The sequence below is a fragment of the Argiope bruennichi genome, chromosome 5 (assembly GCF_947563725.1).
Source record: "Argiope bruennichi chromosome 5, qqArgBrue1.1, whole genome shotgun sequence".
In the NCBI taxonomy this organism is placed as follows: domain Eukaryota; kingdom Metazoa; phylum Arthropoda; class Arachnida; order Araneae; family Araneidae; genus Argiope; species Argiope bruennichi.
Window position 1 is genome coordinate 36,214,817 of NC_079155.1, and position 24,741 is coordinate 36,239,557.

Sequence of the window (24,741 nt, forward strand, 5' to 3'; positions counted from 1 at the left end):
GTATTTTCCGAAGTTAAGTGAATCAATTTTTTTCTTACTTTAATTTTGCTTAACATCGATTTCTGGGTTAATGTTTTTTCAGATAGCATTTATTAATTTTTTTTAAAAACTTTATCAGCTATACCATCATTTCTACACGCAAATTGCATGTATAAAAAATTTTGAACTGCCTTGGAAATTTCTATATGTTTGTTAATTCAAATATAAAGATGCAAAATAACAAAATCGAAAAGCTTTAAAAAAATTCAGATTTTTTTTTGTAAAAATGGTTTTTTTTAATCATATTATTATAATTCAGTGTTATTATTTCAAAAATATATCTATAAGTTTTGATGAAATAATCTTATTAAAACAGAGAAAAAAGTAAATCCAAATCTGATTTTTAACTTTCTTGGAATCATACATTTTTGCATTCTAACATTTAAACATACATATTTCTTTACTACCAGAAAAGTTTAATTTTAGAAAATGATTATTTAGATTTTAGTAATTTATGAAACATAAATGTTAGCAATAAAATTTAAAGTAATTTAAATTTTCTTTTAATAATGAATTCTTTTAGTTTTGAAGTAATAATGAGCTGTACTTCATATTACTTGGTTAAAATCATAATTATATAGCGGCAGGGTTAAACGGGCTGTGATTGTAATGATTCTCCACTTCTACCTTTTTGATTATTTTAATACTTTCTACATTTTGAAAATTACCATACTAGAAAGTTTTAAAAAAGTGGGAATGATGGTTTTTCCAAAATTTTTCATTTGAAAATTTTGGAAAAACCATTTGAAAATGACCATACTAGAAAGTTTTAAAAAAGTGGGAACGATGGTTTTTCCAAAAATTTTCGCATGTCCTGTTTGCGATGTGTGTTTTATTAACACTATGCCATTGGCAAACAATTTGTACGAAAGAGCTTATTAAAATGTGATTTTTTTTTAACGTTTAATCGCTGGTATATACTTAATACAACACTAACAGAAAATCGAATGCGTATTTTGATATTTTTTTCCTGACCGACTAAAATCAAAATCTGGCACCGAACTATAAATATGGTCTCGAAATTACTTATCAATTTCATGTATGTAAGTCAGTATTTTTAATTATTGCGTTTACGTGCTTGTGAAAGTGTAGACCGAAACGATCAGTTCTTTGACGGATTTGATCCAAATTTGATACACATTTAGTCTGTTCGTTTTATAGTTATCCTGTTAATCCGTATTTGAAGAGCTGGACAGACAGACTTCTTGTGGATAAATTTTCTTTCAAAAACTGATAGAAATGTGCAAATTTGTAGTAGAAATCATATATTAAAATTCATACATCGTGGTCAAACCTTTTTTAAGTTATTTTGTTTTCGGATAGACAGATTTAGTTCGATTGCTGCTTTGGTGCTCAGGGTGGTCTGAAGCCTTCAATCGTCAATTTTTCGACCACTATAATGCTTTCTTTTCACATATCAGAAAGTAAAAATGTAGCAATAAAAAAGATTTTTCAGTAAAAATGAATATTTTAATCATTTAATGATATCAAAATTACATTCTCGCCATGGTTAGCAAAAACCAATAATCTTCACGAACCCTTTTTATTCATGGGAAGAAAATGCTTTTAGCGTGAAATCTCTAGCAGGAAGCGAAGGTACTAATTTAAACGAGGGGTAATTTAGTAAAGATATATCACAGGTACAGAAAAACAGGGGGAACGCTTGTCCACACCCACTCCGAGCCGTGATAAACGACTCGATATCTTTGTGCCTTCGGGATAGTCATTTTTCATCTATTCTGGTTGCGCGGAGACGCTAGCATTATTGCCCCATTTACAATGTATCAAGATAAGTTTGGAAAAGCAAAGATGCCTATCATCGTTTTATTTATTTATTTTTTAAATTTATGTATCGATGCTTGACTTGAAGGTTGAAGGTTGATTGTACCAGAAACTGAATTCGATTCCATTAGTAATTTTTACCTTATTTGTTTCAGAGAGTTTATTAATATTCCTATTTCAATAGAAAAAATGTTCATTCATTAAAAAAATTATTCTTTTCGTATATAAAGAAAAAATATTTGAATCATCGAAAAAAATTCGAGTTTATGAGAATTTGATGAAACTTCAAGTTTCAGGCCTGCATGAGTCCGGAAAATATATTTTTGTGATTCTTTTTTTGTGGATTCATCTTTGAACATTATCATTGAAAACTGCTTTGAGTCAGACTGATGAAATTTGGTATGTGGTCTTTCAAAGAATTTGCAAATGCCAATCGAATTTCGTCTATCGAATCTGTTCGAATCCGTACCTAAAGTATAGCTTTACACCAAGGTTTGATATGAATTGGTGGACAAGAAAGTGTCAGAAATGCCTATTTGGTTTTCTCTGATGTATTATGGGTGCTATACTAATAATGGTGTTTTCCTACACTACATGATAATTCTCATATAGTAAATGATGTTTTTTTTTTCTATATGATATTTTTCTACTTCAGTACGAAAATTATATCTGTATACCTCAATCATCTTAATTTTTTTCTCGAATACAAAAGAGAAAATATTGTAATCGAAAAAATTTCCAATTTGAGATTTTAACGGAACTTCGCTCTGCATGAGTGCGGAATCATATTTTTGTGAATCCATCTGTGAACTGAAAAATGATTTGAGCCAGATAAAGGAAATTTGATATGCCGTCTTTGCAAAAAATTTGTACATGTCTATCGAATCCATTCAGATCCATACCTAAAGTGTAGTTCTGTGCCAAAGTTTGGTATAAATTTGCAGATGTCTATCGAATTTATTCGAATCTATACCTAAAGTGTAGTTTTGTGCCGAAGTTTGGTATAAATTTGCAGATGTCTATCGAATCTATTCGAATCCATACCTAAAGTATAGTTTTGTGCCGAAGTTTGGTATAAATTTGCAGATGTCTATCTAATCTATTCGAATCCATACCTAAAGTGTAGTTCTGCGTCAAAGTTTGGTATAAAATTGCAGATGTCTATGAAATTTATTCGAATTCATACCTAAAGGTTTGTTTTGAGCCAAAGTTTGGTATAAATTTGCAGATGTCTATCGAATCTATTCGAATCCATACCTAAATAGTTCTCTGCCACAGTTTGGCATAAATTAGTGGATGCGAAAAAGGCATCAGAAATGCATATTCAGTTTCCTTTGTTGTATTATGGTGCTACACTAATAATGGCGTTTTTCTTTACTATACGATAATTGTTATACGAGTCTATTCATAAATTTGCCGTCTGTTTATTAGAGTGCAGATAGTAATGACCATGGGCATGGGCATGAGACTGTTTTAAATATACCGTGTCCCTGGGGTCGAGGGAGAGGTTGGGATTATTATTTGGTGATTATTTATTGTGATGTTCCCCTTTATATAAATTATCATTTGTATGAATCGTAATATAAAATGGGAAATATTAGAAGTGGAATAGGGAAATAAACTATGTAATTTCAAGTTGGCTTAAGTTATGTATTACTATATTAGGATCGTATTTAGAGCAATGGATTGATTGCGCAGTCACTCTACAATTTGATGGATTGATTGCTGTCAGCTTTGTTTATAAATTAAATATTTTATTTTACAGATTTCTTTGTCTTTAAAAACTAAAAGTTATGAGGATAAATATATCCAAATATAAGAGAAGAATAAATGGTGAATGGTAAAATCTCTTAACTTTGTAAATTCCTCGTCTTGAGGATTTCATGAAAGCAACAACAAAATTTAAATGATTTGCATTTACGTCATGAAATGTTTGTCATGTTTTTTTACAAGTTGCCAAAATTCACTAAATCCTCAATCAGAAATTTTATTTTCTGACAAACATTAAAAAAGAACATTTGCCTTGTTGCTTTCAACGAACGACTGAGTAAATCTGTCAAATAAAACAGCTGGCAACGGCGTTCAATTAATAAACTTTTCTCTGCATTTTGTAATGCAAATGTCTGAATAGAAGTAATTTACTATACATATTCCACTTTTATCATGCAAATGCACAGAGTTGATAGAAAAATGTTTTACATGTTTCATCAATATGTAAAAATATTCGATTGTATGAAGTTCTTTTGTGTGGTGTTACGTGAAATAAATGTTCCTGCCTGGGGTGGAAGGGGGCGGAAGCTTCCAGAATGGCAGCAATAGCGTACCGACCCCCAAATTTAGTTCCCACTTGACCCCCTTAATGATAGGGTGGAATGGTTCGGTCTGTCAGAGGCTGATTTCAAAGCATCTGGGACGGTTTCCGCAATGTGTGTGTTTGCTTTAGCGTGCTTCCATGAAAGGTAAGAATGCAAACATTGTGCCAAGGGTGTGCCAGGTAATGTAAGTGTTCAGAAGGATAATCAATTATGGAGCGGAAAATTAAATGTAGGTTTCACTTACGGATGAACTTTAAATTGGATCGGAATTGTTACCTCGGACTGACAGAGACGTTGATATTCATTACTAAGACTTTTGAGAGTTGCGGGAAGTATGGGAGTATTCATGTGAGTCTGAATATGAAAGATATATAGATTTTACAATTTCTTATAATATTGGAAAATTACTAAAATTCAAGAAATTATTTTGAAGTCTTTATATTTAAATTTATAAGGAAATAAATCAAAGAATCAGTCCCAAACACTAGTCCGATTTCCACTATTTTTTAACTCATCTTTTTATATGCCATTATCGATTATTGGTGAATGATTGAGCTTTCTGGCAAATGTTAATATTCTTTAATGAAGGCCAACATTGTCATTACCGGCATCATTATTTCCAATTACTCCAGAAAATTCGACATTCAGTAGGCATTCATGATGAATAGTGGAAAAAAAAAAGATTTTGTCACTTTAAGACAAAATTTGCAGCCTTTAAAATCGTACTTTATCACTAAAACATATTATGATATATGTCAAAATAGGGAAAAACTTAAGTAACAATATATGTAAAAAAAAAAAAGAATGCTGCACTTGAAATGAAATTTATGTTCTTAATGGGAAAAAATGGTATCAGTAATAAATTTACATAAAAACTATGTGATTCACTTTATATAATCATACTGATTGCAGCAATTTGAACTGCTGTGGTTGCCTGTGTGACTGTATCTTCTCGGCTTCTCGTTTCATCTCTCGCCAGAGCTTACACCTCTGCTTGCCGGCATATATCGATGATGGTTTAAATGCATAAAATTATAAACAAATTTTCAGGGCTCCACGACATGATTTCTACGTATCGATATTCCTGAAAGAATATTGACATTTCATAATTTCGATCTTTGACGATAGCATATATACACAGTGGAACCTCGTTTAACAAGCATAATTCCTTTTTGAATCTTACTCGTTATGGGAAATCGTCGTTAAGCTAAAGATTTTTTTCTCATAGGGATCCATGTAAAATAGTACAATGCGTTCAATTAAAAAAAAACTTCAAATAATAATGTAATTTATTTATTATAATGCAAGTTTTCTTTTTTCCTGGAAAATTATTTAAAGAAAAATTTAAAATATAGCCAGATATTTGCCTTTGGCTATATTTCAAATTTGACGAAAATGGGCTAATATTGCTAAATAAATTTGTAGCATGTATAGCTATTTACTTCCTAATTAAAATGATGTTTCTTTGTGTACGATGTTACAATTTTCTACGCTTTCAACATCACTCTTATATCACTGGAAGATTATTGTTCTGCTGAGGTTATTAGGCCTTTGCAGAGTAATAAATAGAATGGAAGCAATAGTCAAGCAATAATTTATTTCTTAGCTATTCTTCCTTTCTATCCAAATATTTTTATAACTTTTTTGCATGATGCAGAATGAAGATCCATAAACTGTTCGATATTTCTGGTTAATTTTTTTCCATTAGTTCATCGATGACATTTATATTATCTTTAGTGAAATAATCTTGGCCAGACAAACTCTTTTCACATTAAGGCTTCACAGATATTTGCTAAATTTCCCTTCTGGCCAAAGCTTCTTCCATAAGGATTTCATTTCAAATAAGTGCTCAACAGAGACTATAGTTTGTGTATTTTCTGTAAGCGGTTCAAGGACACATTTTGTATCGCGTTACTGGTACCAGACAACCAATAACTAGGTAGAAAATATGTCCTTGAACCGCCTATTAAAAATACACAGACTATAATACTCGAGATTCAGGCTAATCCTGCATGTGGCGTCACGATGACTCCTCGTCACTGATTCTGTGAAACATCGTTCATTAAGAGAGTCATTTTTTAAACATTGTTTTTTCTTTCTTTATACGAATCCCTCGTTATGGGAGGTGTATTATTTTATAGGTGTTCTGCTGACTCTATAGTACGATTGATGACTCTATTGATGATTTCATAAAGACAAAATTTTAAGTTCTATCATTATTCGATTAATGACAGAATTTATCAAAAGATTTTATAATTTTTTTATTATTATAGTTATTTTCTACAATTTGATGATCGCTTTTCCTTATATTGGATTGCTTTAGTTGGAAATGATAATTTTTAATTTGGATTTTAAAAAAAGTTACCTGCTTTAAATGTCGCACAATATCGCAAACTAAGATTATTATTATTATTATTATTATTTTTGCCCCAAAATTGTGTATTTTAGAAGCGAACGATTCTTCTAGCTTAAATTCAGATAGCAATTTCCTTTTCTTTTTGAAAATGGACGCCGAACCTCCTTTATGATGAATGCAAAATTAAAGTGCATTCACCTGAAGATGGCATTTTTTTGTTAGAGAATTCTGTTTTAGGAGTACGCGAAATTTAAAAGATCCAAATGATAGAGTTTTTTTTAGAATGAAAGCAGTATTGTCCTGAATATTAAATATTTTTTATTACCCATTTCGTTCAGATTACATTTAAGTTGGTGTTTTATGCTCCATTTGAAATGCACGCCCCTTTGACCTTGAAGAATACAAAATTTAATCCGTCCTAAGTTCCCATTCTTGAAAAAATTGCAATTCAGATTTGTCTTGGCAGTTAGAATTCTAAGGACGAAATTGGATTTAAATTCAACTGCTCTTTTTATTTGGTCTTTCTTATCTTCCTGAAATATGTAAAGAGGGAGCATTATAATGATAAAAAATTTGAAACTCTAGATTTTGATGATTCTTCAAAATTGATTCAGACCCCACAAGATTTTGAACAGCACATTTTTACTTTCCCCCATTTCCCATATACGAAGTATAGAAGAAGTATTGTGCTTGTATAAAATTTGAACATGAGATTTTAACAAATCCACGTTTCAGACTTCCCCAAATACGTAAAACACAGTTTTGGCATTATGTCTGTCTGTCTCTCAGACTGTGAACCGATAATACAATTCGCTTTAAGCCGGACTACTGAAATTTAGTGTATTGACTTATGACCAAATTTCAAGAATTTTATCGAATTTTTGATTGACTTCATTCTTTCAGACTGTCTGGCTGTTCGAGTATAAGGGGACTCAATAATTCCAAAACGAAAGGAACCACAGAGATAAAATTAGATATAAAAGTTTAGCATCGAAGATATATATTCTTATCAAATTTTGAACCAGATTCTGCCAAATGGGTAAGTGTACATGTCTGTACATTTATGAATAGACATGTACATGAAAGTACATGTCTGTTCACATGTTCAAGAATTTTATCGAATTTTTGATCGACTTCATTCTGTCTGACTGTCTGGCTGTTCGAGTATCAGGAGACTCAATAATTCCAAAGCGAAAGGAACCAGATAGATAAAATTTGATATTAAACTTTAGCATCGAAGATATATATTCTTATCAAATTTTGAACCAGATTCTGCCAAATGGGTACATGTTGTACCCATTCATTTAATGTACTTTCATGTATATGTCTGTACATTTATGAACAGACATGTACATGAAAGTACATGTCTGTTCACATGTACTTTCACATAAATGTAATAGCAATGACTTAGATTAATAAAATTCGAGATATGATTTTGTGTCTAAAACTGGGGGATCATATCATTATTAGTGTCAATTTCAAATTTTGTTTAGTCTTTAATTCATTGAAATTTAATTAATTTTTCAAAAATGTGCCCGAGGTTCACATTTCCATTTCTCAAAGTATATATGTGCCTAATTTGGTAGGTTTAAGTCAAATGGTTTGACTAGATACCCCCATAGCCGGCGTCCTGGCATAGGGTTATCGCGTCTTCCTGGGTTCGAATCCCGGTTCGGGCATGGTTGTTCTTCTTCTGTGTTCTATCTGCGAGGTGTGTGAATGTGCTCCCCTGTAAAAAGGGGCTGTGCAAGCGAATGTGTGAGTTTCATGAGCTAGAAGTCAGACTTCTGCCCTCGGTTGCTCATTGGTTTTTACCCTCAGAAGCTACTGCACCCCCTTTCCGTGGTAACGCGGACACGACATCATCATCAGATACCCCCATACATAAATTGCTTTATTATTAAAAGAGATATATATATAATAAACATGGTTTTGTTTCGAAGTTAGAAGATATTTATGTTGTATGCTTCCATGTTTACGTTTAAGCCCTTTCCATTTCTAACCACTTCATCGAAAAACTTCTTTATAATTGATCATTATCCGACACAAACCACCAATATTCGTTTTAGCGGTGATCTCTGAATAACCTAATTTATATTTTACGTGCAATTTATTATAAATGTTGAATGAACGCAATCAATCATTCTTGGAACGAAATAAAGTCGGTACATCAAAGGACTGATACATTTTGCGAATAATGTATTCCAAATGCCTAATGACAAGCATTAAAGGATGAAACTGCACTTTAGAAAAACGAGAAATAGAAAAAGAATTCTCCTTTCCTTACCACTTTATATTTCCACATGTGTATATACATCAAGACAAGCCAGGGCGATACAATGGATACTTTTGTAAATTGGATTTGCTCTAATTGAATGATATTTTATTCTTATCTTTTAGGAGCCAGAAAATTGATCTTTCAATCACCTAGAATCATTTGTAACTGTCTGTCTCAAAATGTGGAAAGGATCATCATTTATTTTCTTCTGTTTCAAACATAAACATTTAGCTAAATGATGACAGACGTAGGAAAGCTTATTATTCCTTACGGGCGCTTTATCAACATTATTTAATTATCTTTTTCATCATTTATATTTGAGAGTAATGAATTTTTCATAGAAACTGTTTCAAAACGATAATAAAAACGGTTTTTATGATGGTTTGAAGTAAGTTTCTTAATCTTTACTACTAATAAAAAAGGATGAGTGAGTGTGAGTGTTGTCGCAAACAAAACAGATCGTTTGACCTGGCATTGCCAAATTTGGAACACATTTTCTAATGGGTGGAAATGTGATTTTTTTCAAATTTTAATTCGAAATTTAATTAATTAATTATTGATAAAGTGAGAATTTGGCGTTTTGTGTTATAATTCCTAAAAATATTACCACACAAACCTGATTCTTACACCATAGTAAAATTAAAAAAATTCCTCTTTACTGATACAAATTTAGCTATTGCGCAATTTTTTTTCTTGAATTTGAAAAAAAAAATTAACTTAATTTTTATAAAATGCTTTCTTTTGAAATTCAAACCATTTTCACTGCTTCATTAAATATTGAAACGTGTTTTTTTATTTTTAAAATCTAAGGAAGAAAGATTTTGTTTCACATCTGTGTAGTTTACTTGAAGAATAAGAAAAATGAAACCACAGTACAGTAAAAGTTAAAAGATATTATGAATCAAACAGTTACATTTTTAATAACGCTATGGTGCCATGGGAATTGTCTTTATATGGATGATTCAAATACACATTGAAAACATATGAGATGTAGGACCGTTTAAATAACAGAGTTTTAATACGTAATTAAGTCATATATAGAATAAATATTAAGTCACGTATAGAATAAATATTAAGTTATGTATAGAAGATTTAACCAAAAGCAAACATAACTAATATTCCGGACATACCAATTGTTAAAGGATGTAGTGTTCAAAAGAGATATAAGAAGTTTCTTAGCTAAATTTTTGATCGATATAATATTTGTGTCAAAAATTTGCTAGGCCTAATTCAATTGTTCCCGTGGTTTTCCAAGTTGAATGCCGGTACACACATACACATGCACGCACGCACACACAAATTCACTCACACACCTTTATTATTAGAGATTTATTATCCATTATTCACTCGTCCTTCAGTTGTAGAACATTTTTAGCAATTTACGCATAATTATCGTTTGCATGTATACAGACTTGTATGTGCAAGTATACAGACTTGTTTGCATGTATACAGACTTGTTTGCATGTTTTCAGACTATAACTGAATCAATTTCACAGCAAAAATTGACTAATTCCTGGATGAACCACAAGGACTCAAAAGACAATCAAAACAACTATAACAATACAAAACGAAATCATATATTTTTTTAAAAATTCAAAATGCATCTGAATAAATGTAGAAAAGTTATTTAGTTTAAAAAGCTAAGTCAATATATAAGTAAAAAGATTAAAAAGCAAAAGTGTTCCTAAAAAACCCTTTTACTACAGAGGGGAAAAAATTTACCCACAGTTTATGAATATAAAACTAGCATTTCATTTTTAATTATATTACAATTTCTTTCGAAGTCAAGCATTTTTTTTGCTAAGGATTCAAACCGAGAAGATTTATGCTTTTCAGCAAAAATAATTTTTGTTTATATAACAACAATGAAAAATATAATAATTACCATCTTCACATCTTACTAATGGGCAATTTAGATAATTTAAAACGTTATCCGTAAAAAATTATGATAATTGATTTTTTTGTGCAAAATAATCTAAGGAATAATTAGTAATTAGCAATTTAATATCAATCCTCAGCAAGAATTCCCTTACACTCATTACAATTTGAATTATTCCAATATTTCCAATTCAAAAATACCTCTCATCCATAATATATTTTTTTAACGAACAGTAAGTCACTAGATTTGAGCAGTAGCAATACAATGGCAAGAATTAGATTTCCTTTTTTATTTCTTGCGGTAATTAACTATCTCTTTCTATTTAATTTTGATTAAACTTTAATAAAATAAGACTACTTGATTCTCATCTTCACCTTAGCTATATGAATAATATTTTTGAAATTTATATTTCCATAAAGGCTCCCATCATTTCCCATTCTTATAGGAAAAGGGATCGAAAACTTGAACTTTGTTTAAATCGGTATGAACCACCTCATGCTTCTCATCTACTTTATGGGAAGCCAATATTTTGCACAGAAATCCTAGTGATGCTCCTCTCTCTACAAAGGGAATAATTTGTTTAACTTATATACATAACTATATTTCCAAGTAATAAATGTTAACTGAAAACCATTAACAAGTTATTCAAAATATTTAGGAGTTTGTACATCACGTCATCATCTATTATTTTGGACAAGTAATTACTGCCAGGAAACTATTCGTTTATTATCGTAAAACTAGGCTTAACCTGTTTTCCATATATGTTGCGTGTAAGAAATTTATTCTAATTTGGATTGTGTCTGTTTCCACTTTAAAAGGACTAAATTTATTTCTCATTAGTCAGTACTTTTCAGCCTTTAAGTATTTTGTGCAAATTTCCCATACCAATGTTAATTGTTACATCAATCAAACTGCCATTTAAGTAATCAATAAGCAGTTTTCTGTTAATATCAAAAATTAAAAAAAAATTATTAATAAAATACCTTTTTAGATGGCAAGATTTAAAAAATATATTATTATTTATATAAAAACAATTATTTAATCTTTTTCTTCAAATGTAATTTAATTAAAAATACAAGGTATCCATTCTAATCGCAGTCTAATAACTATTTCCTAAATAATAGATATAGAAATATATTTCCAGTTGAAAACATTTTCTACATACCATTAAAATTATGATTTATATTGTTTGAGACAATTAATGCATTGCTGAAAAATTAAAATGTCTAAATTTTTAAACAGACCCCTGTACTATTAATTTTATTTAACAGAATATTCATATTACACGTTAACATTTTAAACAAAAATGTTCCACCCTTTTACAACCAAAATTGATGGAGCTATGAAGTTTTGATTTTTTAAATTTTTATTCAATTCACAACCGCCTCGAAACTGCTGTGTGCATTGTCTAGTGAATCTCCCTTTAGATGTTTTTTGAAATAGTATACAATCTTGCAAAATACTTACCGAGCTACAAAGTTTTGAATATTATTATATTATAAGATTTTAAGCATTTTAATGGCCGCCCAAAAGGAGATCCACCAATCACCGCATGCTTCCTCGAGACGGCCATTGATTGACTGAAAATCAAGAAATTCAGTATTTCATAATGTGGTCAATTTTGGTCTCAGGAAAAAAACTTGAACTATTTTCTGAAAAATCTTCATATGCTAAGAATATTTTACTAAACTTAACAAATAAGAACTAGAGACTGCTAAAAAAATGCAAACTTCTTCTTTTAGCAGTGCATTTCTGTCCTAAAAACTATAAACACAAAATAGTCTTTTGTTTTCCATGCACCTTTATTCTCTAAGGGATTTCATTCATTATAAGAAAAAATAGTATTGATTTTTTTTTAAAAAAAAGATAACTTATACTTGAAAGAAGTCATTCAATATTTAAAATTATTAAATAGATTTCTTTAAATCACCATTAATCAATGCTAGACTTTGGTATTTCAGTAAAGGAAACATATCTAGAAAATTCCTCAAAATTCGATTTTATGGCGATTGATTGCTGAAAAATAGTTATTAATGATTGGTTGTGACACAAGTTCCAGAACACAAAATGTGTGCTCCGGACACTTTTCTTCCAATCGATTTAAATCAAAATTGGTCACAGAACTGCAATTATAGTAAAAAAAATCACATACTAATTTTCACATATTTAAGCCATTGCATTTTTTTTTTGTTATTTCCTTCACATGCTTGTGAAAATACAGCCCGATAGACTTTTTAATTCCTTGACACATTTTCGGTACAAATTTGATACGTATCTATACATTAGATGTTAAATCTAGTAACAAATTTTATCCATCTAGTTTTCTTCATTTTGTAGCTATTGTGTAAACTTATATGGTCGGATATATGATAGACAAACTTCCTCTATTGGATTTTGCTCAAAATTTGATGACTTACGAATTTGGTGTAAAGATCATATGCTGAGTTTGATTCATGGATTTAGAGCAAAATTTTATAGCAATTTACAAATTTGGTGTAAATATCATATGGCGAGTTTTATTTTTGGGTTTAGTTCAAAATTTGATAGCAATTTACAATTACAATAATATGCCGAGTTTCATTCACGGATTTAGTGCAAAATTTGATAATTTTCAAATTTGGTATAAAGATCATATGCCGAGTTTCATTCATGGATTTAGAGCAAAATTTGATAACAATTTACAATTTTGGCGTACAGATCATATGTCGAGTTTTAAATTATCGTTTTCACAGAAGACATATTTCCAAAAATATATTTTTCAGACCCGGGGAATCTGAAACGCGGAAATATGTTAACCCTTTCTAAGGCTGTGGGAAGTATGCTTCCCACCAAATTTATCAATCTTTGTATGAAATGATGTAGGTTGGCATAAGTTTTGACAAATTTTTTTAGAAAGACAGAAACTTAGATGCTTCACTTCTTTATCTCACACAAAATGATGTGTCTTGGTTTGTCACTTAATTATTAATTAACCAAATTAATTAATTAATCAATTTAAATTTATCTAATAAGCTAAATGAATCCCTTTTCTTATTCTAATTTCAAGCCTAAAAATATTTTAACATAATATGACTAGAAAAAAATGGCCGTTTAAAGGGTTAATATCGTAAGTGCAAATTCTTTGATTATTACAATAATTTCTCTTTGTATGCTTTGTGTACGAGAAAGTGAAAATCTAGTAATTCTTACGACAGACACAATTTAAATTATCATCGTTATTATTATAATTATTATTTTGATTGTCCTGTTTCTTTCATGTGTTGGAATTAAATGTTGGAGCAAAATCCAATAGCACTCAGTAGATGCAGACATGTTGTTAATGCAGTGGTGTAAAAACTGGTGATTTTCCAAGAAGGAATTCTTTCGGCTAATTAAAATCAGGGCGATGTTCCTTGTTCCTCTCTATCAATCAAACTTAATGAAATGGGATCCATAGCAAGAATCTCCGGTATGGGGAATACTATAGATCTTGCTTGTCGGCTTTTAAGAAGAGGAAGCCCGTTTCTTTTTCAGACAATGTTGGCCAGTTTCCGACAAACGTGCTTGATAAACATGTTCCAGTGACTTTCAATTTTTGAGTCCACAAGAAGAAAAGGATTTAAAAAAAATAGTGCAGATTGAATGATTTGATGTGCTTCCATTCCGTTGATATTTGATGGGTTATTTCGAGGATAAGTTGGTACTGCGATCAGATGACGTGGACGACATTCCCTTTCTAAATTTCTAATGGAACAATAGTTTAATGGTGGTTGACATTCGAAAGCAGATTAAATGTTAACTAGTTTTACATAAATTGCGCATATTTTGCAGGAACGATTTTGTTTTTTTAATCTTAAATGTGTTGATTCCGAAATCGAGATTGTGCCACTAGACCATCGCAATTAATCTACCCTTCCTTACTTTCCAAAGGGGGAAACAATTTTTGTGGAATTATCTAAAAAAGAAAGACCCCTCCCCCAATTGGGTATGGTCTTCCAATAACTTTCTCGCATACTCTCTAATAAACTTGTCATTCCAGAGGACGCCTGATAGCATTGGCTTCCACTAGTTACGAAATATTAACTTTTGGCGTGAATTTGGCATATTTATTGAATCACCGTGTCACCCTTGTCGAGTTACTTGGCGATAAATCCCTACTATGCGTTAATAGCATCCAAAAGTCGAATCTGAGTTTTAGACACATTTTTCTCAACCAAATTTGACACAAAACTGCGCTTGTAGTCATAAATTCTCAAACTAAATTTGATATACTTAAGTCATTGGGTTTTTAAGATCACGTTTACATATTTCTGAAAGTACAGAAGTATATACTGATTTAGCACAAAATTTTTTAAGCGTCCACATTATAAAAAAAAAACGTGAAAATAATAATAATAATAAACTTCTAAAACGTGAAGACTCATCAAAATCTCGTGTTAGAATTTTTTTGGAGATTACTGCATTTTCTCTATATTACATATATGGGAAAACGAAATAGTTAAAAAAGTCAGATATTTACTTTCGCATATTTACAGATGTTTACTTTAGTTATAATGTATATTATAAAAAGAGATGGCATTTATGAAAAAAATTTAATTTCATGAGATATTTTCGTATTTCAAAATAAAAATAACGTATGCTTAAAATCGGAAAGTTTTAAAAAACGTTTTTGTAACAGTTAATATATTTTAATTGATTATTAATGAAATTCTAATGCTAATTTAATAATTTATAAATTTTATACAGATTGCAGAATATTTTGCAGAAACAGTTTTGATCCTTTAATGTTAAATGCACTTATTCCGAAATCAAGATCGTGCTACGAGACCTCCGCAATCAATCTATCTACCCTTTCTTACCTCTCAAAAGAAAAAGAAAAGATGATATAGAATAAATAGAATCTGAAAAAATAAAAAAAATAAAAACGATTAAAAAAGTTATATATGTACCTCCGCATATTTACGTTCATTTATAATGAATATTATAAAAAGAAATGACATTCATGAAAAAAAATTAATTTCATAAAATAGTTTCGCATTGCAAAATAAAAATAACCTACGCTTAAAAACTGAAAGAATGCAGAAAGTTTATATAATGCATTTTAATCGTTTAATTACGAACTTATAACATTAATTTAGCTATTTATAAACTTTTGGAAACTAGTTAGTCTAAGAATAAATATCATATAATAATTTAAAAAAATTAAACTATATTCCCTTTAGGAAGTGAAATCGATAATGTTTCCCTACAATTTCACAAAATTATAAAACTGTTTTCTACGAGTACTTTTCTTATATCAAGAACAGTGAATAAACAAATAATAATTTAGCAAATGATATATAAAATACATTTGATTAATTTGAATTGAGGTTATAAAACATTTCATTGGAATTAAAGCACTTAATTTAGAGTTCTAAGGATTTTAGTAGCAATTTGCTCTTCTAGAAATAGCTGGTCAACCATATATCAAGTTATGCAAGCGGCTTACAAACAAAGGCTTTTCACAGGGACTGTAAAAGACTAGTTTTGATTCAAGAGAGCGGCGGTCTTTGTGTTTGAAACAAATTTCATGGAGAGTGAAGAAGTAAAACATTCTCCACATCGCTTTCCAAGCCTTTTGTTTTCTATGTTTGCCGCTTGTCGTGGCATCAATCCATTCCGTGAAAGATTTACAAGCAAACATCAGGTACCGTAGAAGGGTCCTGCACCCGGAGATTTACTATTGTTAAGGAACGATTATTGCCTTGATCGTTCATGGCGTCAAACTGGTGAAAGGTAAGGGAGCTTTTGTGCCCTTTGTCGCCGTGAGAATGAAGTCAACAATAAGTAAGAAATGAAGTTTCTTGGGAGGAGGGGTGCACTACTGAAGAACGGGACCAAGAAGTTTTGGGTGTTGAAAAGAGGTGTTTCTTCCAAAAGGGGAGAAAAGTTCGCCATTTGTTGTTCGTGGTATCAGATATTGCCAAAGAAAGTATTGAAAAGTTTGAAATATTTACTACTGCATTAGAATGTCTTGCTTTTTAGTTTTTCTCACTGTGCGGTCTCTGTGGTCCGAACAAGGCAAACTTTGCAATGCTCGTGTTTGTTTAAAAGTGTAGAAATTCTTGATTGCAACAATACAACAATGGGCGTGCCTTTTACGTTTATCCACCATACGGTTTGTTTCTTCCAAGACAAAAGCAAAATTCGCCGTAGTTTGCTCGTGGAACAGATACTGTCAAAGAATTTATTGGAATGTTTGAGATATTTACTACTGACATAAAATTGTCTTGCTTCTTAATTTATCTCACCATGCGATCTATTTGGTCCAAACAAGACAAACTTTGCAATACTTGTTATCTTTAAATATTTAGATATTCTTGATTTCAACAGGACAAGAATCTGCCTGCCTTTTACATTTATCTCCTTTTACCTATCTTACGTTACGGTTTGCTTTTCCCACTGATTGTTTGCTGCCAGAACTGGATAAACTTTGCAATGCTTGCATTGGTTTTAACGTTTAGAAATTCTTGATGCAACAGTACAAGAACGGACACATTTTGTAAAGAAATTGCATAAAATATTCAAAAATCTTCAGTGTAAATATATAAGATCAAAATGGAATCTGTCTATCTCGAAGTCAAGCAAAGCATATTCCTTCATCCACAGAAAATGTTATCGAACAAATTAAGGTCTAAGCATTGCTGCAATATTTTTTTTCTTCAAAATATTAGAATCCTTGTTTTTAGTTACTGGTAAAAGTGTAGACAAACTTTGAAATTGCAAAATGAAATTACATAAAAATTCCTTATAAAAATTTTAATGGAAGAAAATTGATATTTTTAGGTTTCCAACTCCATTTTTGATGCAATATCATCGAAGTGAATAATTTTATTTAATGTTTACTATTCTTGCCAATAGTGTTTCAATATCCAATTTATTTTCATTGTAGTCTTTCATTTACGAACTGATTTTCAGTATGTTTAAATAAAGAAACAAGTTCAAATTCAGTCTAATTTTTTTTTAAATCAAGCATGGTAATTATAAATACATTTTGGGACAAATGTAAACAAAAAACTTGGGTGGGAACAGATATATGTTGATCTTTATCGTTTTTAATATATTATTACGGTTATGGGTCCTAAGAGATGGTGGTAGTTATAAAACAATTTAAAGTGTCTAATTCGATCTACACAATCCTAAATTGATATCGACTACATTTTGACTAAGATTCTAATGTTCACTCTTGTATAATAGTTATTATTATTTAATAAAAATTGTTCAAATATGTATTAATGTGTATGAGTAGTTATCATAACTTTTCTTATAACACCAGGCAGTTAGCTCTTTTTCTATAATTCAAACTTAAAAAAGGGATGCTTATCTCTTTTTGCAGCATTTGAAGTGATGCCTCCCAGCAATGAATAAGTTCGTTTGTGTAAAAGATATATGAATTCGAACTGTAAATTAATTTGTCATGTGCCTCATTTTATAAATTTGCCCCATAAGTCTTAACCAATTGCCGTTTTGTTCGGTGTAGACATACATTAATTTAAAAGAAAAGACGACGAAACGAATTATGACGAGAAATCGGGAAATCATATTAATTTAACATTTCGTTTGCTTAGTTTTTTTTTTTTTTTGCAATTAATTTCTATAAAAGAAAACCAAATTTTAAAATTCAACCCGTAGCTGGAGATGGGAGTCAAAATGATTCCCCGTTGTTCATTAGCTCTGATCATCACGTGGTATTTTGTCTTTGAATAGAATCATCTTAGTACCTTCAAGCTGTTTTTTAAGCAGTATATTGGCAAACGCCTGTGTTACGTGCGTATAACAGAGTTATTATTTTTCAAAATTTTTGTTGTTATTTATGGAGTTATTGACTCCCTGTTTCTGTATCTGCTTTGAATTTGAATAAAGCAAAACGAATAAAGATTCTTAAAATAATATTTTAAAATAGTATATTCTTCATATGTGTTTGTTAAATTCCAACAGTTATTTACATTAGTGTAATTCTGTAATATCTAACCGAAGAAAATATTCATTAAAATATTGTTTAGGTTTTTCTTATAACACCTTTCCAACATTTAATACTACAACATTTAACATTTTAAAAAATGATATTTTTATATTTTTGATGACTACTTGATTTTCAGAATGTATTGTGTTTCCAAAATAAATTCTAATGCTGTTTACAAAAGACAAGAAAGAAAAATTACAATAGAGTTATTTTGACTTCATGGTTCTGGACGCGAGAGGAAATTCATTTCTCCAGTTACGGGTTAAATTATCTGTACAAAAACAATATGGATATGAACAGTTTAAATTAAAATAATTTAACAGTATAAGTCATTAAAGATAATACATAAATAAACCAGTCTTTAGAAAGTTTTCTTTTTATTCTTAGATAACAATAAAATTTCTTAGCCCTTTTTTCCCCCACACTATGTCTAAATATAATTTTCTGCATTAATTAAAAAAATAAAATGCTGCCAAACTATTTTTTATAGAAAACGTTTCATATCCCAAATGTTAACTCATCTCCCAATTATTAAGGACTAGTCAGTTTTTCTATATAGACCTAGAGTCGCTTTCTCATGGAGAATTTTTCGTCTCCCAAACCATGCTGCTCCGAGGAGATACAATCGATGAACATTCAGATTCAGATACCCAACATCACGGTGACGCAATGTTCAGTGTTAAAAGGTCCCCTTCCGCCGAGCCTTCCCAACCAATCAAAGATCCCGTCCGAACTTTCCCCATCTTCCTATTCGTCCATTCTCATAGGTACGCGTGCGCGTCAGGGAGTTATTACTCTTGTTCCTTTTTTTTTTCTTTTCTTTTCAAAATCCTCGCAGTCATCACCAACGTCGCTCTCTTTTATTCCAGTAGCTTCTTTGGGCCGACACGAGGGGCGACGGAAGAGTCGTCTGCATTTTCAATATTCCGCGTTCTACGGCGCATTCTCAGAATGTAAATCGTTCCTTTCCCGCGTCGCGCTGAACCATATGGATTTATTTGTTCCCTGTTTTCTGTGCGAAGCGAATGTTTGTGTGTGTTTCGGCAGCGATCGCAGACTTTCGACGTAAAGTTGTGTTGTGTGGATAACTAACACCTGTTGAGTGAACCGGGAAGTAAGTGGTTTTTGTTTCTTCCACATCATTATATCCGCTTTTCCTTCTTTTTTTTTTTTTTTTTTCCTTTTCATTTTTTTTCCAATTACATATGCATAACAGATTCGCTTGAGAAAAAAAATCACCACTGATATTGAAGCATTTTTCATGCAATAAGAATGGCGAAGCAATTTAACAGTTTAGAATTCGAAAATGAAAAGAAAAATGTGCTCAGCAAATTTTAGAACAGTTAAATAATACTGTCAGTTTGATATTATCTGTGGATTTAAGTCATAGATTTCATATGAATATTCCAATCGATTAATATACAGATGGCAAACAAATTTAATAAATAAATAAACATAATTTTAGATTAATTAATACCGTTTAAATGACAAGTATTTTGGTCAGTGAATCTTTTAACCTGAATGCTTTTCGTTGATCAATACTTGGTAAATTTTGACATATTATAGAATCCTCAATAAGTATTCTTATAATTGTTATCTGATGTTACATTCGTTATATGCCAAATCTGTTTGTTGTATAACTATTTTTAAAGTAATACATTTAAGAAAATGTAAAATAAATAACATAAGACTACCACTAGGAATAATTGTTCGATTTCCTAATTTGGATTTAAAACAAATGAGCTTTAGTCCATGTAAGTTAAATGAAGCTAGTACAGAGAGCAAAGATATTATCTTAAAATGCATATTATTCTATGCATTTCGTAGTATTCGGATATCAAGAAAAATTAAATTCATTTGACAGAGGCAGTCTTATTCTATTTAATTTTGACAAGTGATTTCAAAAAATTGATTGATCTTTTTATCTCCTTTTTTTTCGAATAACAATGATTTATGTTGAATACAGTGTCAAATGCGAATGATAAAAAAAAAAAAAAAAAAAAAAAAAAAAAGGTGTAATGGACTTTTTTCTTTTATTGTAAGGTAGTATAAATAGAAGAAATATAAACGAGAAATCCTTTTTTTTCCTGTTTATATACGTTGAAAACTATGCCAGCTTTATTCCATTTAAATTTGACTTTTAATTTCAAAATAATAATAATGTGTATACATTTTTAAAAAAAATAATAATAAATCATTCTTAGTATAAAATACTGACTAAGTAATACGCAATTGATTTTTTTTTCAATTGCTGAATAGAGCAAAGAAAAGTTTTTGAAGTTTGACTAATTTGATATTTCGTCAAATATCATTTCATCATTTTGGAAAAAGATTTTTTTTCATAAAAACGACTAAATATAATTCAGATATTTTGATTGAATTGATTTTGATGATAGTTTTTTTCATTGTTATGTTATAAATTTATAAATAATTAAACTGAAATAAAGTAAGAGCTCGCTTAGTCTCTCCTGCATTTTAGATAAGCATTTTTTTTTCATCTGTAACAATCTGATTAATCTTTATTATTATTTTGTCATATTTTGCATATTTTTTAATCAATTATATTTACTTTGTTTTTTTTAATGAATATTAATTAAGTTGCATTTTTATTTTCGTTCTTTCATTTTTAGTTCTTTTGAGATCCGATATTAATTATATAGTTTGTTTCTCCTTTTTGCTACAAAATTAATAACTTCCATTCTTTTTAGGAAATGTTATAATTATCTTTGATACTATTAATTAGCACATGAAGTTAAATAGTAGCTAAGCTGTTTTTTGTTTGCTTTCATTTCTTGCGGTTTTCAAGTCTTTGAAATTATTGCATAGTTGTAAAAAATAAATTTGATTGTTCCTTAGCCATTTATTTGTCTATAATTATGGAAAAAGTTAATTTGGTTAGCTTTTGTTCTAGAAACATGTCTGAAAATGTAGTATTGTGTATGGTACCTAAAAGATACTTAATGACTTATACGATGGTATATTAATAAAGCCAATATAATTCAACAGGAAAAATGATAATAAATTTTCAAATTACATGGCTGTTTGCCTTTTACAAACTTTCTGATATTTAGTAATTCGTAATTAGCTCAAATTATAATGTTTAAAAATTTGAGACACTTTTACTGCATTTCGAATATTCTTTATATAGGTATGATTGCATCTTAATTCTACACTGAATTTTATTTTTGTGCAGTTGCATTGCATTTTTATCTTTTTCAATAATTTAGAATAAACCGATAATTGATATTGCAATTATTCATTTACAATGTTTCCACATTACAGAAAAAAGTATTTTAATCTAAAAATTTTTTGTTTCACAATTACTATTTCTAAATAATTAAGCTTCTTAAAAATAAAATCCAAAATTTATTTTTTAAATAATTTTCTATTGTTTCTTATATTTATATAAATAAATCTATGAATGCACAACTTTTATTTAATGATAAATTATCTTGAATTGTAAGGTTAAAGCAAATTGAGCAAACTCAGTGATATATATATTAGACTTTTCTAGTAACTCGGACATAAATATTGCTCAGACTTTTGTTCTAATCAAAGAACAAATCGAACAAAAAGAATATCAAAATGCCGATAAATTATTTTTGATACTGTTGCTTTGCCAAGAAATTGCGGTTTCTATTCAAGCGTAGCATTGACAATGGAAGTATGACTACTGCCGCTTATACATCTAAATTAAAGACACCTGTGTAGCTTTGATTTATAAGTTTCGTTTAAGCGAAGCTTAAAGAAAATAAAAGCACAGATGTCCGTATAGTAGAGGTTCCGTTATTCATTTGAAGCATGTTTAATTTATGGTATTCTGTTTTCTTAGATTATTGTTCCATCATTTAAAACTAGTGTCAAATTTAATGAAAAAATGAATATCACTACAGAGATTAAAATTTGGAAATTAATGTTATGTACATGTAAGATGTAAATCTAAATTCAGGCTTAAACCTAGGTAAAAAAAAAAAAAAGAAAAAAAAAAAAAGACTGCTATTTTATTTCTATTATGATTATATTTCAAAGACAATTTGATTTCCTCATATTAAATCGTTTTTTCTTTGGTTTTATTTTTATTCTCTTTTTGAATTTATTTTTCAATTCAAACGCGACGTGTTACGTTTTTCTCTAAAGAGATAAGCAATAAAAATTATTTTTTGCATTTGTTTATGTTTTATTTTTTCTCACAAAAATTGAAGAAATACTAATGCTATTCAATTTTTTTTTAAATTTGTAAGTTTATGATGATTTTAAAATTAACATTTCCACCTTCTAGATTTCTAGAATTATGTTATTATACATACAATCATCTACATTTTTTTAATTGAATGCTATTTTAAATTCAATATGCTCAGTTCGGTGCCATAGTTCATAAGATGGTACATAAGTTGTTGTGAATTTATTTTGTGCTTTAATTATTTACCATTACTCTACACGGTCATTTAATTTCAGCTAATAAGATATCAGTTACGAATTTTCTATTTCTTATATTTTTGCTTGCTCGTCTATATTTCAAATTTTGTTCATTTATATCAATTTTTGGAGGAAATATATTAAATGCAAATTTGAATATATTAATTGCAAATTTCTAATCATTTCTACTGTGTAGTTTATACATAATTTTCAACGATTCATTGTCAACATTAAAATTGGAAAATAGCATTACACTAATGTTTGTCCTTGTAGATAGTTAATTGCTATAAATCGTGATCATTATCCATGCAAATTGGAATTCATTAAGAAAATTGGGTTTGCAATTTTTTAGTCATGATTTTTTACTGTCTCTTATACGTAGGATAGAGAAAATAATCGTTAAGCAATTCGAACTTGATATTATGATGAATCTCTACGTTTTAGATCTCTCTGATTTCGAAAAACATATTTTTGGAAAATGTCAATCTGTCTGTCTGTGACAAAGATAACTCAAAAACGCTTTGAGCTAAACGTGGATTTCTATCAAATTTTGAGCTAAATCTGTTCAGATGAAGTCTGTCTGTCCGCATATTCGAATACAATTTAAAACGTTAATTAAAAAAAGATAGAGAGCTAGATAAATAAAATTCTATGCACAGAATTAATATCTATCGTCTAGATATCTATCAAATTTTGAGCCAAATCCAACAAAGGATTCACCATCTGTCGGTCTCTTCTTTTAGAAGCATGTAACTCGAAGTCACAATGGCTTAAATATATTAAATTTTATATAGGATTTTGTGACTACAAGTATAGTTTTGTGACAGATTTTTGTTTCAAAATTCAAATTTTGTTTCGTTTATTTTTGTTGTGGTTGGGGAAAATGCGGAAAAAATCATGGACATCATTAATCGCATGCTAAGCATTAATCGTCTAATAATTCGCCAAGGATGACGCGGCAGGCCCATTAAAAATGTTAAATACACGCCAAAGGTTAATATTTCGTAACTCGTGCACATCAATGCTAATATCTATTAGTTTTCTCTGGGATACACCTTTATTGGGGATTATGCGAGAAAGTTTTAGGGAAACCACTTCTTTCTTTGCATTGTTTAATATTGCGATCCAAATGTTATAATCTGTAAAAAACGAGTTATTCGTTCTGTATATTATTCGTTTAGAGGCCTAAAATGTCATTAATCTGAGCGAAAACTGATGTGGGAGTCAAAAAGAAATATGCTGGACAGTAGTGCATTGATTATCTGAATTATCAGATTTGAGCATTCTGCGTTACAGATGCACCAGATTATGAAATTTGCGGCTGGTCGCCAAATGCGACCCGTTTATTAAACAGAAAAAGCAAGATGATGACGAAATTTCATTATCTGGTGCATCTGTAACACAGAATGCTCAAATCTGATAATTCAGATAATCAACGCACTACTGTCCAGCATATTTCTTTTTGACTCCTCCTCCCATTTCCTTTTTCATTGCAAAAATTAGTCTGTAAAGATACCGCTTAATAGGCTTGACATTATTATGTTCTAAGCTTACCTTTATGATTTAATACAATTGCATCTAAACTTTATTACGACATGTAGACATTATTATGACCTAAGCTTTATTACGAATCATGTAAATTCATAAGGCTAATTTTCATTAAACACTTGTTAAATATGGAAATGAAACGGCTCG

At 29.8% G+C, this 24,741-nt stretch overlaps 1 protein-coding gene across 3 annotated transcripts in view; it reads left to right on the plus strand.

The window, feature by feature from the left end:
• The window catches only part of LOC129968547 (protein Wnt-5b-like), a 678,623-nt gene that overhangs the window by 510,463 nt on the left and 143,419 nt on the right, over window positions 1-24,741 (plus strand). Inside the window, exon 1 of one of the 3 annotated variants that reach the window (XM_056082545.1) lies at window positions 19,469-19,744. The exons of the other annotated variants lie outside the window; for them this stretch is intronic. The gene's annotated coding sequence lies outside the window, so the exon portion shown is untranslated. Of the gene's footprint in view, window positions 1-19,468; window positions 19,745-24,741 lie in introns of those variants that run through there. 3 annotated transcript variants of the gene reach the window in all.